General features: G+C 38.4%; 1 long non-coding RNA gene across 1 annotated transcript in view; it reads right to left on the reverse strand.

The window, feature by feature from the left end:
- LOC118882024 overlaps positions 1–14,779 on the reverse strand; it is a 201,052-nt gene extending 186,273 nt beyond the window's left edge. The window contains exon 1 of the long non-coding RNA XR_005016650.1: positions 14,721–14,779. This is a non-coding gene — a long non-coding RNA (uncharacterized LOC118882024). The remainder of the gene's footprint in view (positions 1–14,720) is intronic.
- Positions 14,780–22,897: the final 8,118 nt, after the last annotated feature.

Raw genomic sequence — 22,897 nt, forward strand, 5'->3', positions numbered from 1 at the left:
AAGTTTGAAATATAGCATGGAAGACTGTTCTATCATTTTTCTCTCTCGGAAGATATCTGTAGCTGTCCTTTACCAATAGGTTCTTTGGGAAAGAAAACCTATATTCAAGTTAAAATGAATTCTTTTCCCCTCCTAAAAAATGTACATGGGGGGAGCCTTAGGAGTGAATTTGTTCATTCACTCATTTAAAAGTTTATTGATCACCTATTATAGGGAGGCTATGGGTTAGAGGCTGGGGATATAAAGATGAATTAGACACAGGCCCTGCCTCTGGGGATCCCAGAGCCCAGCTGAGACAGACAAGTAAACAGATCATTATAATCCAATGCAGTATGAAGACAACAGACGTATGCAGAGGGTGACTGGGGATCTTGGCAGAAGGGGACAAAAGTCAGTCTCCTTTGGGGAGGAAGGATATCAGAGCAGTCTTCCCTGAGCAGATGATATCTAAAATGGGTCCTTCTCAATGCTCAAATGCTTTTCTTATTGTCTGGGCTAAATTTTGATTATCTGCCCATGAAACACCCACTTACTGACATAGAAGCAAACCTTTTCCTCTGAACCATTTTATTTTCTCAACAATTCTAGACCACTTCTCCGCTGCAGGTTGGCATCTGCCCAGAGAATTCCAGTTCCTTCAACAGATTAACTTCCAAATGTTTCATCAACCTCAACAAAGCAAGGATTTGCCCAAAGGTGAGCTAGTTTCTTCTTTCCCTTCTCCCTGCCTGCACAATTATATAATACAAACTGACATCATCAAGGTATTTACTTTCCTAGTTGGAAGGTACAGGCTTGTGTTCATGTTACCTCAGGTGGTAGGGCTTACCGTAAGAATACAAAGGGATGGGACTTCCCTGGTGGTCCAGTGGCTATGACTCCAGGCTCCCAATGCAGAGGGCCCAGGTTTGATCCCCGGTCAGGGAACCAGGTCCTGCATGCGTGCCACAACTAAGAGTCTGCATGCTGCAACCAAGATCCTGCATGCCACAACTAAGACCCGGTGCAGCCAAAATAAATAAATACAAATAAATCTTTAAAATAGAAAAAAGAATACAAAGGGAACTAAGGGATACAGGACTTGCCTCACACCCAGGCCCCAGGGACGTGCAATGGCATCCAGCAGGAGCCCTGGGGTGCAGTGATGGTTCTGGGAGGTGGTGCCCGCCGAAGCTGACAAACCCCATGCTCTACCCTGTGCCCTGGCAGTGTGATGCCTCAGCTACTCTCAGCCTCTGTGGACCTACTGTGCACTGTCTACCCTTTTAGCCGTCAATTCTGGGCCTCCCTGACCTCATGGCACCTCTCACTCCCTTCTCTCTGTACACATTTAGTCATTAATTCAAGTTCAGTGGACCTCTTGGTTTTGTAGCTACAACAGCTTGACTAGAAAACATGTTAACACAATACAATACAATCATTTGATAGTACTGTTTAAAGTATATTTATTTTTTAAAGCATGTTATATGTACAAAACATACAGGTTTTGAAACTCTAACATCCTACCAGCCAAAACCAGAAATATTCTTAGGGACGTAATTACCTTTATTTAAAAAACTGCTTTGACTTGAGGTTGTGGGTAGCCACAGTGGATCAGATAGAGCTAAACTTTATGTCTCAGGAGGCACAGGAGGTCCTACAATGCACAGGACAGCCCTGACTGAACAAAAAATTATCCCACCACAAACGTTAGTAGCGCTGATGCTGAGAACTCTTGCTCTCTTTTAATGGGCATGATGTTACCTACGTTTCAGTTTGCTCTACCAGGCTGTGAACTCCCGGAGAGCTGGGGTCAGAGCTTACTCACCCTTCCGCCCCATCCCCCAGCACACAGCAAACCCTCAGGACACATTTGCACACGTCATTAAACATCAGTAAATAAAGAAACTCCGAAAAGAAAAGAAAAGAAAAGAAAAGAAAAGAAAAGAAAAGAAAAGAAAAGAAAAGAAAAGAAAAGAAAAGAAAAGAAAAGAAAAGAAAAGAAACTCCTGCTGACCTCACCTGAGGATGCCACATGGAGTTTCCCATAAAGAAGCAACTCAATTACAGATCGGATCAACTCCTGCATTCCCAACATCTGTCCTTGTGACCTTTGGCTGGAGCTCACACTGAAAGCACTTGTTTTTGTTTGTTACCGTAACCACATCATCTTGACATGACCCATCTCTCCTCTAGTCACGTGGGCCTCTTGTTGAACCTATTTTGGCTACCCTGGAGTATCACCATACGTGTCCGTCACCACCACACAGTGACTCTCACCAACTCTACAGACACTACAAGTCTGAATATCCCAAACTATACCCTCTAAATTTGGCGATAATCCATCTAGCTATTGTTATTTAATGCTGTAACCAGAAAATAGAAAATTCTATTCATTTTTTATAGATTAAATTATTTGGGAAGAGGAGCAAGAAGCCATTGAAAAAGAACAAAATTTTTTTTAATATTGCAGGGAAAGAAGGATAAGGAGAAAGAAAAGGTAAAGCAATAGAAGCAGACATGGAGGGGACAACACAGACTCTTCCAGCCATGACAGCAGTGATGTCTGGTCATCAGGGTGACAAGGGGCAACCCTGAGTGGGTCTTTGGACACATTTCGGTCTTACTATTAAATAGATCTCACTACAACACTGATAATTACTTCATGGAGGACCAAATGAGAAAATGCATACAAAACACTTTGAAGGTACATAATGCATAATAAATACTTAAAAGATAATTATTACTGTTACTACGATTTAAGAATATCAAAGAATTGGTTCTTGATTTTTTTCATGGTCACAAATGTGAACCTTCATCTTGAGATGGCTGGGGAAAGTTTTAAAATCCTCTTGGTGGTTCTTGGCCAAAGCAGACAGGGTAGCCCGAGGGTGATGTTTAGGGAAGAGGGGGTACTTTTGTCACCATGACTTGGAGGCATCCATTGGCATGTAATGCCAGGGTTCCAGGAATGCTAAACATCTTGTCATGTGCGGGACAGTCCCACTCAGGAAAGAACTGGCCCGTTCCACGGGCCGATAGTGCTCCCCACCATGAGAAACCCTGAGCCAAATGTTCCTCAAGCCCCATCTGAAGTCTTCCATATGCTCTGTGAATTGCCAGCCTCCCAAATGGTGTCACATCAAATGTTAGCTGTTGGGTGTAGCAGGCTTTTCTGTGGGTGGCAATCTCGTTAGCTAGGAGTGCCAGGGTGAAAAGAAATTTGCAAAGAGAGGAAGGGGATTGGAAGTGAGTACAATTAAAAATAGCCTCCCATTTTTATAGGACCCTGATTTGAGTTCTCCCGTGTAATACGGCACATACTATAAATCAGGACTGCAATGGCTGGCCCTAGTTTGGAGGCACTCCTTTTTTCCCAGTCCATTTTCGGCTTGGTGTAGTACCACTTAGAAATAAAAGCAACGGGATTTATATCTCATTGCATTTTGCAAAGACAAAAAATAGTTCCCAGCACGAAGAGGCAAAAGGATGCCAAATTTCAGTCTCAGATGAAATTTTGTTCCTTGCTAAAATTCACTGGAAATGGCCATCTATATTGGAAACTAAAATTTACACTTCACTAAGGATGTGACAGAAGAAACCTACAAAGATTTTTGGAAAAGCCAGCAGATGAGGGGGTAAAAAAAAAAAAGAGAGAGAGAAAGAAAGAAAAAAATACACTGATTCTATTTTTCCTCCTGGTTCCTATTTTTCTTCTCTTTTCCTTTTTCTTCTTTAATGTCTCTGTTCCTTTTTCTTCTTTAATCAAATGCTCAGATACTTATTTTAGTGAATTGAACAGATCATAGAAACTGTTGTCCTAATCTGTTTTATGATCCATTCCCCACGTTTTATACCCCTTCTATCCCAATCCAGCACCACACACTGTCTTAATCCTGTGAGCCAAGATTTTATAAGGGTTGTTATAATTCAGCCAACCACTATGTATTAAATTAACATCCATGTTATGCCAAGGATATGAATGCTTGTGCTATAACATATTTAACAGAAACAGAAGACACACTTCTGTCCTTCCGGCCCTCACAACCCAGCTGAGGAATCAAGACATTCCTATAAGACTGTGTATATCCACTTGACAAATATTTATTATGCTATTGTGCTAGACCTTGGACCAAATGCTAGGAACACTGCTGTGGGCCTGTCCTCATGGAGCTTACAATCTAGATGAGGAGACAGATCATCAATAAGCAAACAAATCACTAAACAATATGATCAGACCTATGAAGGAAACGGTTGCTGCGGTAGAGAATTAAAGACAGGTGGAAGGTGAATTTGAGGAGGAAACAATGAAGAACAGACTTACCATATAAAGACAAAGGCAGGTAAGGTTAGGGGCTGGGAATCCAAGACAGAGAGGAAAGCTGTGTGAAGTTTCCAAGTTAGGAAAGAATTCTCTTAGTTCAGAGGGAGGCCCGTGAGGCAGGGACGGGGCATGAGACAAGGTCATGAGAGAGGCAGGAGTCAGATGGAGTACAAAAGGAAGCCAATGACAGTGATAAGTGGGGCTAACAGCTCCACAATCACAGCTTGTGTTTTATGAATGCTTTTGCTCCCACGTAGAACACAGAGGAGAGGGCATTAGGAGTGTTTGCGGAAACTGGTTCTCCACCAGTTCAGGAAAAACGTGATAGCAGCTTGCAGTACCCAGCTTGTGAAAGGTGGAAAAAAGAAGTGAGGATGGGTGTGAGATGCATCTTCCAGGTAGCAAAGACAGGACTTGCAAGCTGGGAAGAGGAGGAATCAAAGGGACTTCTTCAGGTTTCTGGCTTAAGAAGTGTTGGCAAAGCTGAGACGTTGAAGGACAAGTTCAGGAGTGAGCTGGGTGAATTGGAAAGGAAATGGTGCTACAAATATTTGGGAGCTAGAATATGTGGCAAGGTCAGAAAATACATGTAGTACAGCAGGGCTTCGTCACACTGTGTTGGAAGGGCTTGTGAGCTGGGAAGGGGAGGAGAGTGGGAGAGGTCTGAAGGTAACAAGGGCTTATAGAGAGTGTAAGCTGTCTGCCAAACGCGAAATTCATTTCAATCAGCTCAACCCCTCATCTGCATCCAGGGTTAGTTGTAGCACCTGAACGCATAATGGGTAAGAACACGGGCTCTGGAATAAGAGTATGGATTTTTTTGAAGTTCCACTACTTATTGGCTGCACTGAACCTCTCCGTGCCTCAGTTTCCCAGTCTGCACAATAGGAGTGATAACAGTTTCTTCCATATAGAGAAGTAACAAGAATTATACAGTTGGTCCTCTATAGCTGCAAGATCTGCGTCTGGATCCCGAAATGCAGTTGGCTGAATCCACAGTTGCAGAATCCGCGGACCCAGCGGGCCAAATGTACAATGCCATTTTATATAAGGGACTTGAGCACCTGTGGATTTTAGTATCCACAGGGGTCTTGGAATCAGTCACCTACAGACACAGAAGAACAACTGAATGTGCTAATGTATGAAATGAGTTTAACATAGTGATTGGGACACAGAAAGTTCAGTAAAACTTAGTGACTATTATTTTTTATTATTATTACTACTTTTACAAATGCTGCACCCTTCAAATGTCCAAATCTGTTTTTTTATGGTTGGTAACTGTCAGGGCTTATTCTAAAGAAACTTGAGTATCAGGGACTCACTAATGTTTTATGATTTTTTACCTCAATTTTTGGTAGTGACTTTTTTACCTCAATTTGTGGTAGTCATTTATGACAAGACCAGTATGACATAAACTGCCATAAAGTAAAGCAGAGCAATCATACAAATGACCATAAATCAAGGGGCGCAACTGAAAAGGGTCATAAACAGAAGGAAATTGAGGGAAACAGGAGCGAGGGAGAGTGTGAAGTTGGGAGCTGGCAGCACAAACTTTGAAAGTGGAATTTCAATTGAGAACAAACTGAAAAAAAAAAACTAGATGCATGTCTTCAGGGATTGTTTAAATTTCACATACACATTTCCAGACAAATATGGTACACTTTCATGGTTTCAAACAGAAATACATCATTTTATGTCCTACTCTGTTATGCATTTTTATTAAAAAATGATATTTCTAATCCTATCAGTGTATTTGGGATTCATATTGGACTTCAGAGGTTTTTATAATTCACAGGACTAGGAAATATTTTTGCAGTTCAGAAACTATTGATGCCCCTGGATTCGTTCAGAGCCCCACTGGCTAAAAGGGGTTTCTTAATAAGTAGAAGTTTTTGCTTTTCCCTTCTTTTCTTTTTTTTAACATTTCTTTTATAATTTTTTTCATGACCCTTACTATAATAAACTGAGACTCAGAGAGAATACATAGATTCAATGTGCTTAGAATAATTCTGCTCAGGTGTGTATGGATGAACAGAAGAGATGCATGGAAAGATCAAGAAGCAATGTTTTCAACCCTTGTAATTAGACTTGGCTCAACTTTTAAATGAAGTCACAAAATCAAACTAGGACAATTGATTTGGATGAATTTCTGATTACAACTTTTATCATTGTTTTAAGATAATTTGGGCATTAGATAGAAACTAGATGGAAAGATAAAAACATAAAATTTTAATTTCCATTTTTGTCACAGAGAAAATATTTGTGACCAATCAGTACTCCCACCCCAAGTGGTGTATTTGAAGTATAGTTGTGTCTGGGTATCCGCAAGGGATTGGTTACAGGACCTGTCACAGATAGCAAAATCCAGACACTCAGATCCTATAGTTGGCCCTCTGTATCTGCGGTTCCACATCCATGGATTCAATCAACCTCGGATCATGTATACTGTAGCATTTATTGGAAAAAAAAATTCTCATTTAAGTGGCTCCAGGCAGTTCAAACCCATGTTGTTCAAGAGTCAACTGTACATACAATAGATTCTGTTCAAGTGATTTCAAAATCAAATCCTCTTTCATATGTGTTAACATTTGCCTAGCTAAAAGAAAGCTTCTGTGTAAACGCCCTAAAAGTGAACAATCCATTTATAACATAATCACTCCCCTTCCAAACGTGTATGGTTTATTCAAGTTAGAATGTATGTACTTGGAGTTTTCGTAAAACAGAGCCCATCTGCTTCTCTAAGTGCACTCATCTTCTGAGTGGGATCTGTCCTGTGCTCCAGTGTGGACTTAACAACACAAATGCCAGGTTTCTCCCAGGAACCACACTACTGCCAGTATGCAGGCTGGCACACGAGACAATGAATTCCTACCAGGAAATCTAAACTACGTGGCAGTGAATTCTGCGCCTCTCTCACAGATGTTTCAGAAACCTTGGGAAAACAGGGGCTACTCTGCCATCAGCTTTACACCTCTGTATTTTTATTTTTATTTTTTGTTTATTTTTTTACAATAGGTCCTTGTTGGTTATCTATTTTAAATATAGTAGCGTGTACATGTCAATCCCAAACTCCCAATCTATTCCTCCCCCCCACCCTTCCCCCTGGTAACCGTAAGTTCATTCTCTAAGTCTGTGAGTCTATTTCCATTTTGTAAATAAGTTCATTTTTATCAGTTTTTTTACATTCTGCATATAAGTGATATATGATATTTGTCTTTCTCTGTCTGACTTACTTCCCTTAGTATGATAATCTCCAGGTCCATCCATGTTGCTGCAAATGGCATTATTTCATTGCTTAATGGCTAAGTAACATTCCATTGTATATATGTACCATGTCTTCTTTATCCATTCATCTGTCGATGGACATTTAGGTTGCTTCCATGTCTTGGCTATTGTAAACAGTGCTGCAATGAACACTGGGGTGCACGTATCCTTTCGAACCATGTTTTTCTCCAGATATATGCCCAGGAGTGGGATTGCAGGATCATATGATAATTCTATTTTTAGTTTTTTAAGGAACCTCCACACTGTTCTCCACAGTGGCTGTATTCCCACCAATAGTGTAGGAGCGCTCCCTTTTCTCCTCACCCTTGCCAGGATTGTTTATAGATTTTTTGATGATGGCCGTTCTGACTGGTGTGAGGTGATACCTCATTGTAGTTTTGATTTGCATTTCTCTAATAATTAGCAATGTTGAGCATCTTTTCATGTGCCTTCTTGGCCATCTGTATGTCTTCTTCTTCTGCCCATTTTTTGATTGGGTTGTTTGTTTTTTGGATATTGAGCCGCATGGTTTTGGAGACTAGTCCCTTCTCAGTCGCATCATTCACAAATATTTTCTCCCATTCTGTGGGTTGTCTTTTCGTTTTGTCTGTGGTTTCCTTTGCTGTGCAAAAACTTTTGAGCTTAATTAGGTCCCATTTGTTTATTTTTGTTTTTATTTCCATTACTCTGGGAGACAGATCAAAAAAGATACTGCTGCAATTTATGTCAAAGAGTGTTCTGCCTATGTTTTCATCTAAGAGTTTTATAGTATCCAGTCTTACATTTAGGTCTTCAATTCATTTTGAGTTTATTTTTGTGTATGGTGTTAAAGAATGTTCTAGTTTCATTTTTGGAAATCCACCAGGTGACAAGTTACAAATGGCTAAGACCTCTTATACTGGGGTATATGTGACTGGGATGCAAAACATTCCTGAAAAATTGAAGCAGACTTTAAAACCTTCATGATCGACCTTACCCATGCCTAAATGACATCCCTGCATAAGCATTTGGGTAGCCGGGGATGGGACATTTGAATGAGTTTGCTCTGCCCAATGCAGAAAGTCAAAGGGAGCCCTTGAATTGAACGTATGATATTCAAACACACAAGCATTCCAGAAGCCCATGTACATGCAACAAAACTAAGATCTACTCTTTTTTTGATAAAATAGGCTACATTACCCAAGAAGCAGAGCTGCAAATGACTTCTTGAAGGAGCAGGAAAATAGAATGTGCTCAAAAAGTACAGCAATTTAACCCACTCCAACAGATAAAACATCATCTTAAAAAAGAAGACCAAAAAAACTGACTTATCTTTCCTTCTATCCTACTAGGTATGTTTGAGATGATCCAATTTTTTGTGGAACAACAATAATTGAGAGGAAACATAAAGATGAGTCTGGGGAAGAACTCTATTGATTACCTTGACAGGCAAAAAAAGACAGAAATAAAGTATCAATAGAAACATGCAATATTATAGAGACTGTTTTACATCTGTTTTGCATAATGCTTCTTCAGTCCTTTCTTCCCTGTTCACAAGGATTTTTATTTTTTTGTCGTTCAAAATAAATTCTAGAGAAGAAAGGGCAGCTGTGGAGAAGAAAAAATAATAAACCCATATTCTATATTGTTTCTTGGCTCTAATAAGTATCATTTTCTGAGGTAAAAGGGGCATTTATTATGATGATGCGTTTGTGGCTACATTGCTTGAGAAAATAAAATAAATTTACAGAAGGATGACAGAGAGAGGGAGAAGCTGACATCTGAATTTTTGATGCAGCCTTTGCATTCTCATTATTACACTGTCTTTTTGTATTACTTTTGATTTATAATGTAATTGGAGAACTACAGAAATGTTAATGGCAGCAGTACAGTTTTAAGGGTGACAAAATTGTTTACTAATTATTGTCTTTAAATTTGGTTAATTATTGAAGCATGAACTCTCTGCGTTCATTTCAGATGGGACCACCATTGGGGGAGGTCAGGGAGAAATGTATTGTCTAGTTAGTAAGGCAACCTTCATAATTCTGTTGTATCTCCTCCTTAGTTGACCTTTTAAAGGAAGGGACAGATTGTAAATGAAAATTCTCTGCACTAGGGCTCAGTAGCAAACCTTAAGGTGAGCCATTGAATTTTGTTTTGTTTTTAGATGAGAAATTGTCGCTCATGTTTACACTTTTTTTCTTTCCAGTGTGTGCTGCTCATTATCTTAAGGGAGAGACTGAGATTGCAATGATTATTAGTGAGGCTGGTGATGAGGCTGCTGAACCATGTGGAGTGACTTTCCCTTTGTGATACATAATTATAGGGGTTTATTTACAGTCCTTGTTTTTTGCTTTTTAATGATTCACATTTTTATTCTTTGTTCTCTACCCCGTGCAGGGTACGATTTCTTCATTTTCTCCATTTTTAGTATGAATTATTATTTGGAGTGCTACGTTATTCCCTGCAATGCTAGAATTAAAGAAAATTCTTCAAAACTAAATAAATAAAGATCTAACCTCACTACAGTAATGTTCTCAAAATCTGCATAAAGCATACCAAAAATGGAAGGCACAGAGCCATCATTCAACTAACACGTTTCCCACTTGTATGGCAATCCTGGGGCACATTATGTTGTAAAATCTCTTATTCCCTTTCTAACTTCTTAGATTGCTCCAGATGCTCTTTAACCATAAAGAAATGTAATGATAATTTTTTTTAAAGCTGCATCATCTGTTTCCATATCTGACTTCCCTGAGATGTGCCAGTTAGTTTGGGAAGTTCGAATCAGAAGCAAGTTTATGTAAATGGTTCATTTGCACATATATCGGGATGAAAGACCATAGTGAACATCACAGTGGCAGAGAATTACTAACATTACTAACCACCTCCCTTTAGCAGAACTACTTAACTGCTTGGTGACATAATTTTCTCATATACAAAATGGCAATGATAATAATGCCTACCTGATGGGTTTTTGTAAGGATTAAATTCATTCATACATATAAAATATTTAGAATCCAATACTGGGCACAAAATAAGTGTTTAATGAATATAAACTACTACTTCCTAAAGTTGGTTAATCATCCCATGGTGAACGTAAGATGGTCTGGGGTGATTCATAGAGAAATTTTTATTCTGATGTTTAATGTGTGTCAATTAGAATGCTCTTGGTTATGAATAGTAGAGATTATTTGTGAATAATTTTCAACCAATACAAATTGTTAAAGAAAAATTGCCTTAAAACAGGGGTTGGCAAGCTATAGCCCACCAGTCAAATCTGAATCTCTGCATGCTTTTGCATGATCTGCAAACCAAGAATGGTTTTTACAGATAAATATTTGCAAACCACTTGGTGACAGAGAGCACACGCACACACACATACACATACACACACACACACACACAAATCCATTCTTCTCCTTAGTAAATCTCTACTATAAAAAATTATACTCTATTATTTTTATATTTTGAATTTCATCAGTAAGTAATTGGTAGAAATTTGTTTTGTCTCTTGTTATATAAATACTTATATAATATCCCTGATCACTGCCTTTGGTCTATAAAGTCTAAAATATTTACTATCTAGACCTTTACTATTCTCTTATACAGTAAGAGATCCAGAACTAGAGCAACTCTCAGCTGGTTAAGAGAGCGGTCCTATGATTCATCAACACCAAGATTCTTTCCATGTGTCCACTCTGCCACTTAACATGTGAGCCTTACCTGCAGGCTGGCTTCTTTGATGGTCACAAGATGAGTTTTTCTGCAGCTCCAGAGTTGCAGAAATATCCTCTTCAGATGTCTTCTTCAGAATAAGAAAATCTTTCCCAGAAATCCCCTTGCAGACCTCTATTTCCTCTCATTGGCCAGAACTGGGACATATGACTGCCCCTGAACCAATCACAGGAGAGGGGAATGAGATTTTGCTAAGTGATAACTAGACTAATTAGGTTCTATCCTCCTGAACTGAGAATGTGGCATGTTATTGCATGAAAGAAAGGTGGATGGATAACCCAACACATTGGGGTTCTGTTAGAAAAAGGGAATGGGGAAAATGGACATAGGATAAGCAATCTTTAGCATGTTTATTTCTTCAAATATGTATTAAGGAAAACTAAAATCAACACACTGAACCATGCTTTTATAGCTCTTATTACCTAGGATAAGACTAAACGTTTAAGTCTATTTAAATAAAAATATTAAACACGAGTATAATCCTCAACAAAATATTAGCAAACCAAATTAAACAATACATTAAAAGGATCATACACTACAATCAAGTGGGATTTATTCCAGGGATACAAGGAGAGTTCAATATCTGTAAATCAATCAATGTGATACACAAAACTAACAAAACAAAGGATAAAAATCACATGATCATCTCAATAGATGCAGAAGAAGCATTTAACAAAATTCAACATCCATTCATGATAAAAACTCTTAACAAAGTTAGTATAGAGGTAACATACCTCTACATAATAAAGTCCATTTATGACAAACCCACAGCTAACATCATACTCAACAGTGAAAAGTTAAAAGCTTGTTCCCCTAAGATCAAGAACAAGACAAGGATGGCCGCTCTCACCACTTTTATTCAACATAGTATTGGAAGTCCTAGCCATAGCAATCAGAGAAGAAAAAGAAATAAAAGGCATCCAAATTGGAAGGGAAGAAGTAAAACTGTCATTATTTGCAGATGACATGACACCATATAAAGAAAACTCGGGCTTCCCTGGTGGCGCAGTGGTTGAGTATCTGCCTGCCAATGCAGGGGACACGGGTTCGAGCCCTGGTCTGGGAAGATCCCACATGCCACGGAGCGACTAGGCCCGTGAGCCACAATTGCTGAGCCTGCGCGTCTGGAGCCTGTGCTCCGCAACAAGAGAGGCCACAACAGTGAGAGGCCCGCGCACCGCGATGAAGAGTGGCCCCCACTTGCCGCAACTAGAGAAAGCCCTTGCACAGAAACGAAGACCCAACACAGCCATATATAAATTAAAAATAAATAAATAAATAAATAATTAAAAAAAAAAAAAAGAAAACTCTAAAGACTCCACCAAAAATCTATTAGAACTAATAAATGAATTCAGTAAAGTTGCAGGATACAAAATTAATATATATAAATACATTGCTTTTCTATACCCTAACAATGAAGTATCAGAAAGAGAAATCAAGAAAACAATCCCTTTTACCATTGAATCAAAAAGAATAAAATACCTAGGAATATATTTAACCAAGGAGGTGAAAGTACTTCTCCGCCACTCATATTCCAACCTTAATCTGTGATTGTAATAAAAATAATGACTAGAAAAAATAAAAATTTTAAAATAAACAAGAGTATAGAAAGGAAAAGGTCATGGCAAAAATTAAGAATGTGGTATATGAGAGGTTAAACCACAAAATGACTAAGATTTAGGCAATTCTGCCTGTTGGCTATTGTTTTTGCTATGTTCTTTGCTTAGGAACTCCTATTGATTCTCCAAAGCCAAATTAAATGTTATCTGCTCACTGGAGTCTTCCCTGATATCCTCCTATTCTTTTTATGCTCATGTAAGATTGGTTTCTCCCAGAGCACTTTCTTTTTCTTATATATCTTATAACAAGGGCCACATTGTATTATCTGTGTCCATTCCTGATTGGAAGCACCCTATTTATCATTCAGCCATTTGTCAAACACTTGTTGAACACCATTTACATGGCTCACAGAGAATATTTTTACGTTCATTTCTAGCCCTGGCAACTAAGGCATGACATATACGAGGTTCTTCTAATATATTTGTTGTACAAATTAAAGAACAATTGATCAAATAATTTCATGAATTGACAGTATCTATGCAAGTTTAGCAAAGGGGGAAAACATTTTGAACACCTACCACCTTAGCAATTTCTTATTTAATTCAAAACAAAACCAATAAATCTCATTAAATCTCTGAAGTTTGTGTCACTTTCAGAAGTAGGCTCAGATGAAGATGTTTCTGGAGTAGAACTGAATTAATACATGGATAATTGGAGATACGGTCTTTTTACCCCCAACCATTAGCTCTTTATTATTTTACTTTAAAAGTATCTGTTATTTCCTTCTTGTAAGAGAACCCAAGGAAAACTAAAAATGGATTCTTCTCACCATTTAAAAATAATTTTATTTCTAATTTACTAGAATAACTTTTTTAAAATTAAAATTTGATCACTTTACTACCTTACTTGGAACACTTCAATGACATTGCTTTCAGGATAAAGGCAGAATCCTTCAGTATGGCTTTCACAGACCCAGCCATTTCACACAAGCTTGCTTTCTTTCCACGCTCTGCCCTCTCCTCCTTTCTCTCTCTGCTACAGCCACACTGATTTGCTTGCTGCATTTCAAAAGTGAAGCTGCTCCCACCTCAGAACCTTTGCTCATGCTTTCTCTCTGCTCCTAACGCTCCCCAAGTCCTATTTATCCTTAAAGTCTCAGGTTAAATATTACTTCCCTAGGGAAGATTTCCTTGTCTTTACAAGCTAGACTAGGCTTCCATTTCAACATGTTCTCATGGCCCCTGTATTTTTTTCTTCAAAATTATTACCCAACTTTTCATTAAATATACCCCTTGTGTAATTACATGTTTGATTTCTGTTTTCCCCATGAGAAGGTAAGGTCCATAAGGAGGAGAAACTGTGCACTGTGAACTGCCATATCTGCAGTGTTTAGAACAGGGTCTAGGATATAGTAGGTCCTCAATAAAGATTGTTTGAATAAACGAATAAATGAGCCTGCCCACAGAGCAGTAATATCACTGCCTGGGCCAATCAATATTCTTCCAGGACCACACAAATTCCAAAGTCATTTTCTCTTGACAACAAATACTTATTTCTGCATTCACTCAACAAAAATTTACTGAGTATCTGCCGTGTATCAGAATTCTTATAGTCAGTGAGATAGAGCCCTGAACTAAATAACCAAGACCCTGACCTCATAGAGTTTATATTCTAGTGGGGAGACCCAAAATGAACAAATAGGCAAATAAACGCATGACAAACTATCAGGTAACCACACAGACTATGAAGAAGGCAACAGCATTTTCTTTGAAAATACGTTTTTGTGGTGGTGGTGTCCTTTTCCAAAAACTGACTTTCTTTGCTATAAAAAAATAACAGCCACCATCAATTTAGCACGTATCTGAGCTTAGCTTACCTTGGAATGACTCTTCACACCAGCCAGTAAGAATCTGTTTATGTGAAGATCTCTTTCCTGAGTGGAAAACAGACAAATAATATATTTCAGGGTTAATTTAACTTTTCAAATTACAAATTCATCTAAAGCGCCATCCACCACCAGGTGATAACTCATGGTGCTGCCAGGCTTTAAGTACTGTAGTAACGGGCTGTGTTCAACTCCTCAGGCGCACTTCTTAAAAGATGGCTACCCTGGGGTTTATATCAAGCTTACATAATCATATATTGAAGCTTGGCTTATTTATTTCCATGTTTCTGAAGTCCCATTAATCATTCTTCTAAGATGGCCGATGTGTTACATAATTAATAAAACATAGGAGCTTAGGAAAAAAGCCCAGAGAGAGCCAGAGATTCAGACAAACACTGAGAAATGGTGTCAATGTTTGGTACCACTGAAAATCTCAGTCTTCAGGAGATCAAGTCTTAACTGGAGGTACATGAAACGATCATTTTTCTTTCTTTTTTTTTCAACCCTCTCCTCCCTTTCTGTTTTGCCAAACTTAGACACTGGTCAAGGCTAATCTTTTACCAAGAAGAAAAGTGCATATGCAGGGAGGGATAAGGAGTAGTGAATAAAATCATTAGTTCAACTTCTCATCATTTTGCCTCTGGTGACTGCCAGGTAATAGCTTGTCTGTGGTTCTGACCCAATTCTGAAACCCTTCTGATGGTACTCCACCAATTAATCTAATGGTTAATTGCAAACATCTGAAATCATTAGAACCTGATTGAGCACAGAAGCATCAAACCTTCCAAAGGTTTAAGTGCTTAAGCAGCAAATGGGCTCATTGCAAAAGAATGTCGATGTTTATAGTAGATGTAACCCAAACTCGGGTGTTCATTGACACATTGTTCCATTTGTATACAACCACCCTGGCATCTATCTGTTCAAGAGAGCATGATTTATCCAGTGCTATATCCTGGAACTGACAGGCCAAAGATTAGAGCTTAACCCAGATGAAAGCCGAGGCTGTGTGTATTCCTAAAACAAATATTTAGTATCTGACAAGCTCTGGTTAATATTAATTCGTGATAGAAGGCAGTCAATTTAAGCTTAGTTCATGCCAAAATCTATTTGGGCTTTGTAAGTCATTTTTTCAGGATTATAGTGTAGAGAACCCAACAAAAAGGAAACTTTCCTAAAATTAGAAATCTGCAGACCTGGAAAGAGCTTTCAGAAAACATCCACCCTGGAGTTATAAATGGGCAGCCCAAAAGCATGAAATCCTCCTGTAAATGTGTTTTCTTTGACTAGCACAGGGTTTTAAAATAATCGTTTTTAATTATTTGCCAATTCTGAATTTCTGACTTTTCTTGCAGATCTAGCAATACTGGGGTCCAGGTTCTCACAAGGCAACAGTCAGCTGGAGCTGAGTGGAGGCTGTCCCTGCGGGGGACACACACTTGCCTTTTAGCCAGAGCCCCACCTCTCCTTGCTATTTATACTTTCCCACGCACACCTGCCCATTGCTCACCTAACAGGAGGGGAAACTGATGTCTAGAAAGGGAGGATTGTCCAAGGACATGCATTTAGTTAGCATTAGAGCTGGGAAAAGAACCCACATCTCTTGATTCTACTTTATTGTTTATTTAGTTAGCATCACTCAGTGCCATTCCATACTGATATGCACATGGTTTTTGGGGTTTTTTTTAAACATCTTCATTACAGTATAATTGCTTTACAATGGTGTGTCAGTCTCTGCTTTATAACAAAGTGAATCAGTTATACATATACATATGTCCCCATATCTCTTCCCTCTTGCATCTCCCTCCCTCCCACCCTCCCTATCCCACCCCTCTAGGTGGTCACAAAGCACCAAGCTGATCTCCCTGTGCTATGCGCTGCTTCCCACTAGCTATCTATTTTACATTTGGTAGTGTATATATGTCCATGCCACTCTCTCACTTTGTCCCAGCTTACCCTTCCCCCTCCCCATATCCTCAAGTCCATTCTCTAGTAGGTTTGCATCTTTATTCCCGTCTTGTCCCTAGGTTCTTCTGACCTTTTTTTTTTTTTTTGATTCCATATATATGTGTTAGTATACGGTATTTGTTTTTCTCTTTCTGACTTACTTCACTCTGTATGACAGTCTCTAGGTCCATCCACCCCACTACAAATAACTCAGTTTCGTTCCTTTTTATGACTGAGTAATATTCCATTGTATATATGTGCCACATCTTCTTTATCCATTCATCTGTTGATGGACACTTAGGTTGCTTCCATGTCCTGGCTATTGTAAATAGAGCTGCAATGAACATTGTGGTACATGACTCTTTTTGAATTATGGTTTTCTCAGGGTATATGCCCAGTAGTGGGATTGCTCGGTCGTATGGTAGTTCTATTTTTAGTTTTTTAAGGAACCTCCATACTGTTCTCCATAGTGGCTGTATCAATTTACATTCCCACCAACAGTGCAAGAGGGTTCCCTTTTCTCCACACCCTCTCCAGCATTGATTGTTTGTAGATTTTTTGATGATGGCCATTCTGACCAGTGTGAGATGATATCTCATTGTAGTTTTGATTTGCATTTCTCTAATGATTAATGTTGAGCATTCTTTCATGTGTTTGTTGGCAATCTGTATATCTTCTTTGGAGAAATGTCTGTTTAGGTCTTCTGCCCATTTTTGGATTGGGTTGTTTGTTTTTTTTGATATTGAGCTGCATGAGTTGCTTGTATGTTTTGGAGATTAATCCTTTGTCAGTTGCTTCATTTGCAAATATTTTCTCCCATTCTGAGGGTTGTCTTTTCGTCTTGTTTATGGTTTCCTTTGCTGTGCAAAAGCTTTGAAGTTTCATTAGGTCCTGTTTGTTTATTTTTATTTCCATTTCTCTAGGAGATGGGTCAAAAAAGGATCTTGCTGTGATTTATGTCATAGAGTGTTCTGCCTATGTTTTCCTCTAAGAGTTTGATGGTCTCTGGCCTTACACTTAGGTCTTTAATCCATTTTGAGTTTATTTTTGTGTATGGTGTTAGGGAGTGTTCTAATTGCATTCTTTTACATGTAGCTGTCCAGTTTTCCCAGCACCACTTACTGAAGAGGCTGTCTTTTCTCCACTGTATATTCTTGCCTCCTTTATCAAAGATAAGGTGACCATATGTGCGTGGGTTTATCTCTGGGCTTTCTATCCTGTTCCATTGATCTATATTTCTGTTTTTGTGCCAGTACCATACTGTCTTGATTACTGCAGCTTTGTAGTATAGTGTGAAGTCAGGGAGCCTGATTCCTCCAGCTCCGTTTTTCTTTCTCAAGATTGCTTTGGCTATTTGGGGTCTTTTGTGTTTCCATACAAATTGTGAAATTTTTTGTTCTAGTTCTGTGAAAAATGCAGTGGTAGTTTGATAGGGATTGCACTGAATCTGCAGATTGCTTTGGGTAGTAGAGTCATTTTCACAATGTTGATTCTTCCAATCCAAGAACATGGTATATCTCTCCATCTATTTGTATAATCTTTAATTTCTTTCATCAGTGCCTTATAATTTTCTGCATACAGGTCTTTGCACACGGTTTTTGTTAAGAGAAATTTTCATCAGGTGTTTAGGCAGTTTTCAAAGGCCACAGAGCCATGCCTGGGTCATTAGCATTATTATCAGTCACTCTTCATTATATCACAAGTATGTTGTTACTTCTGGAGATTTGAATGTGTTGTTTTGCAAAACTGCAAAAATCCATTAAGACTTTCCTACCTAGGGGCACCTCTAACTTGGGCGGGCAGTGACTTTCTACATTAGGGTATTGACACCCTTACCTAACCTTGTGTCAGTTCTGAAATAATAAGTACAGCTACCATTTATTAGACACTTGCTGCGTTCCAAACTGTCTGTACACTTTTCTCCTTAATATTCAGCACAATCTTCAAAGGTAAGTCTACTGTTCTCACTTTACAGATGAAGAATTTTAAGTTCAGGAGGACTGAACAGCTAGACCAGGATTACATAGCTTGTGAATGACAGAGCTGGAACTTGAACCCAAGTATATTGGGTTCAAATCCCTTGCCTTGCTAGCACATCCCACACTGGCCACTGCTGAGTTTTGGGGGTTTTTAACCCCTATTGACATACACAAAAACAATGCTCCTGTGTCTTATGTGGCTCAAAGTAAGGAGGCAAAAAAATACAGAAGAGACATGCAGTTGAGAACGGGTTAAATTTTCTGTTAGCATTGGTTTAAAAAATGAATTCTTTGCACTTTTAAAATGTGTGTTGGAAGCATATTTCTTGGTGTGCAACAAAAACATTTAGGCTCCCCTGTCATTTAGGTGAATTTTGTTTGCATGCTCTCTTCATGGAATACCGATGTTAATTTTTGGTTAAGTTTAATCTTATGAAGTATAAAGCAATTTGATAGAATAAGTAACCTTTCATTAAAGTTCAATACCGTACTTAAGGAAAATGGGACCGTGTGCATTAATTGATAGTTGACAGCTATTATTTCCATGAAAACCTTTTATAGTAAAATTTCTATTTGATGGATTGGAATTTATAAAATTTGCATTTCACTGAGCTGGATTCAACTGGAAGTACTGGGGATGTATTTCTTCTTTAAACAATATTCCATCTTTACATTTTTATTAAACATTTATTAATGGATGGAATCTTAAGTTAAAGAGTAGAACACAGATTTTAATAAACTCAGGTTTATTAGTCCATGAACAAGAGTATTTGCCCTGTATTTGACTTTGATAAAACACGACTATTTATGAGTATTTTTATCCATAGAGACTTACTTAGTATAGTTTGAGGCAAATTGCTTAATAAAGAATTTTATTTTATTTTACTTTATTTTCATTTTTTAACTCACAATAAATTACATAAATATCACTGGGAATTTTTCTTCCAGTCAGCAATTTAGAAGTAATATCATCTCAGATTTGGTGTATTTGACTCAAATCACAAAAAACATGGAATGGAATTCTAATTCAGATTCTGTCACACTCTACCCCTATACAAATATGAGGATGCGTGAGTGACCACTGAGATTCAGCCTGGCATCGTTATCTGAGATTTTAACAAATGAGATGACATTAACATAGAAGCTATTTTTTTCCCATTAATTTTGAACAAACTACTAGCAAGATTTCCCATGGTTTTCTATAAAGCACTCATGTTGAAGCTACTATTGCTATATAAGAGATGGGAAGGTTGAGGCCAAGAACAGTGAAGTTACTTGAAAATAAACTAATTCAAGAATATACCAAGAGGGCTTCCCTGGTGGTGCAGTGGTTAAGAATCCGCCTGCCAATGCAGGGGACACGGGTTCAAGCCCTGGTCCAGGAAGATCCCACATGCTGCGGAGCAACTAAGCTCATGCGCCACAACTACTGAGCCTGCGTTCTATAGCCTGCATGCCACAACTACTGAGCCCGTGTGCCACAACTACTGAAGCCCACACACCTAGAGCCCGTGCTGCACAAGAGAAGCCACCGCAATGAGAAGCCCGTGCACCACAATGAAGAGTAGCACCCCCCTCGCTGCAACTAGAGAAAGCCCACACACAGCAACGAAGACCCAATGCAGCCAAAAATTAATTAATTAATTTAATAAAAAAGAATATACCAAGATCAATATCTAGGATGTGAGATCTTTTTTCTAAAACATAACCACCATATTTAAGTTAAGTCTTCCCCTCATGCTGCTCCTACTACCTGGAATGTCTTTCTGTTCTCCAGGTAGTCCTGGTTCCATGACATCCTTCAGCGTTCAGAAGAAGTGCTCAGACATGATATCCTGGACCACCCTATCTAGCTAATGATCCCTCCTGTTACCTACCACTGCAGAGCATACATCACAGGTGACAGTTATACCAGTTATCTCAGTACTTTTTGTTGTATGTCTCTCCCATTAAACTTTTGATCTCCTTGAGGGCAAGGATGTTATCTAATCTGCTTACCCCTCTACATACTCAACATATGGTATGGAATCAGTTCCAAGTGAATTGTTGAATGAGTGGATAGACAGAGACTCTTAAAACTCAGAGCTCAAAATTAATTTCTGCAACCATAAAGTAAGTCTCCTGTGAGACCAAGGATGCCTAGTTTATATGATAAGGCACAGTTTCCTTCCATCCTCTAAAATTGGAAAGGAGAAATCTTAGCCAGATATTTATACAAGCTGCTTATGATATGATACAAATTCGGAAGTTGCGTGCCTCTTCTCAGAAGTCCATTCATTTCCCTGATAGCTACTGATGTGGTACCAGCCATGAATCCAAACCCACAGGACCTAAGGTAGGCTCTTCTTAACCATTTCAGTAAAGAAACTCTCTTGTTGATTCTCCCCCTCAGTGGCACTGCTACTCCAAAAGTAATTCAACAATTACTGTGCAACTTACTAAACATAACAAAAGATATAGTAATATCTCAAATGATATTTATTCTAAAATACAACTTAGTGCTACATGAAGAGAACATGAGAAAATTTCGTAAGAAAATTGTACAACTGTGCAATTCCTCAGAGAACTACTCTGTGTTCAGAGTTAAGGCCCCCATAGCTGAAGGGAAATAAAGTTCCTGCAAGCTATAAATTCCTGTCTTTTCAGACAGGTTCCCTCTTCTTCTGTTCCCTTTGAATAAAAGAGTTGTTGGGCTCTTTTGGTATCTTTTCTATAGTTAGGATTATTTATATAAAGACATAGCATCTCACCTTATGAACTAGAAACAACAAGAATTTACTAAGATGGATTAAAAATCTAATCAGAGTTCATACAGATGTAATCTTGCCATCAAGCCAGAGCTAACATAAATGTTTTTTTAAGGGCCAGATAGTAAATATTTTAGGCTTTGCAGGCCATTCAGTCTCTGTCACAACCACTCAACTCTGCCCTTGTAATTTTGAAGCAGCTATAGATAATGCATAAATGGATGAACATGATTATGTTCTAATAAAGCTTTATTTATAAAAAACAGGTGGCAGGCTCACAGAAGTTGATCAACTTCTGATGCAGGCTAAAGTTTTTGGATAAAGCCTTATTTTCTAGTAAGGAGTTAAAAAGAACTCACATTGGGGAATGCCTGGAATCCCCCCAAATTCTCCTTTCCACTGCTTCTACCCATTGATAGATGCCTGAAATCACACCTGAAAGGTTTCAACTCTTTTCTTGTTAATACATGTTAATAGGTATGCACCTGTGAAAGAAAAAAAGTGTTGTACAGTCAAACATGTTTGGGATGCTGGATCAACAAATTTAAGCAGATTTATTTATTGAAGAACGTTTTATAGCTTTTAATGTGTTGATGTGCCTTGAAAACAGAGGAAGGCAGAGCATAAGCATTTCCTAAACATATCTGACTACAAAATCCTTTTGTGAGAGCATTTGCAGGACTGTTTTCCACCAAACACATCTTGGGAAATGCTATTTTAAGTTAAGGATGCCATTTGGAAGGAGTAATAAATAATAATAATCATTCATTGAGTTCTTACACTATGTGATTACATATGCATTATTTAATTTAATCCTTGCAACCACCCTATGAATGATACCCCCTTTATAGTGAGGAATATTAAAACAGGTCAGGAAACTTACTTTTGGTTATATAACTAGTAAGTGGCAGAACCAGGTTTCAAATGTACATGTGTTTGATTTCAAAACTTAAGATCTTAACTTCTATTAAATCTTAGAGTCACTAACATTTTAGTTTGAAATAAGGACTTCCTAGAACCAAAGAATTTTAGACCAAGAGGGACCATTAGAGATATAGTTTAATCCATGTATAGAGAAATAAATTTATTACTTAAAAGAGAAAATGAAAGCCTAGAGAAAAGACAGGACTAGTCCAAGGACACTTAGTCCCCAAACTGCAGGATCAAAACATCAAAGAGTATTGCTTTTATCTCAGTCTAATTCCCTTTCTAAAGAAGGCTTTGCACAGATTTGCTCAGTGAAGGAAAGAGAAAAAAGGTTATATCAGTCAGGGTTATTTCATTTGCAAGAGGCAGAAAATCTACTCATACTGACTTAAGCAAAAGAAGAATTTTTTGGCTCATGTAACTAAAAAGTAGAGATATACCTGGCTTCAGGTATGGGTAATCCAAGAGGTAAACAATTTCACCCAGACCTTACACTTCCCACTTCCCTGTGCTCTCAGTCAGGTTTCCTTATTCAGGTTGGGATTTGTGTAGCAGCAAGATGACTGCCAGC

This window comes from Balaenoptera musculus, chromosome 15 (assembly GCF_009873245.2).
Source record: "Balaenoptera musculus isolate JJ_BM4_2016_0621 chromosome 15, mBalMus1.pri.v3, whole genome shotgun sequence".
Taxonomy (NCBI): domain Eukaryota; kingdom Metazoa; phylum Chordata; class Mammalia; order Artiodactyla; family Balaenopteridae; genus Balaenoptera; species Balaenoptera musculus.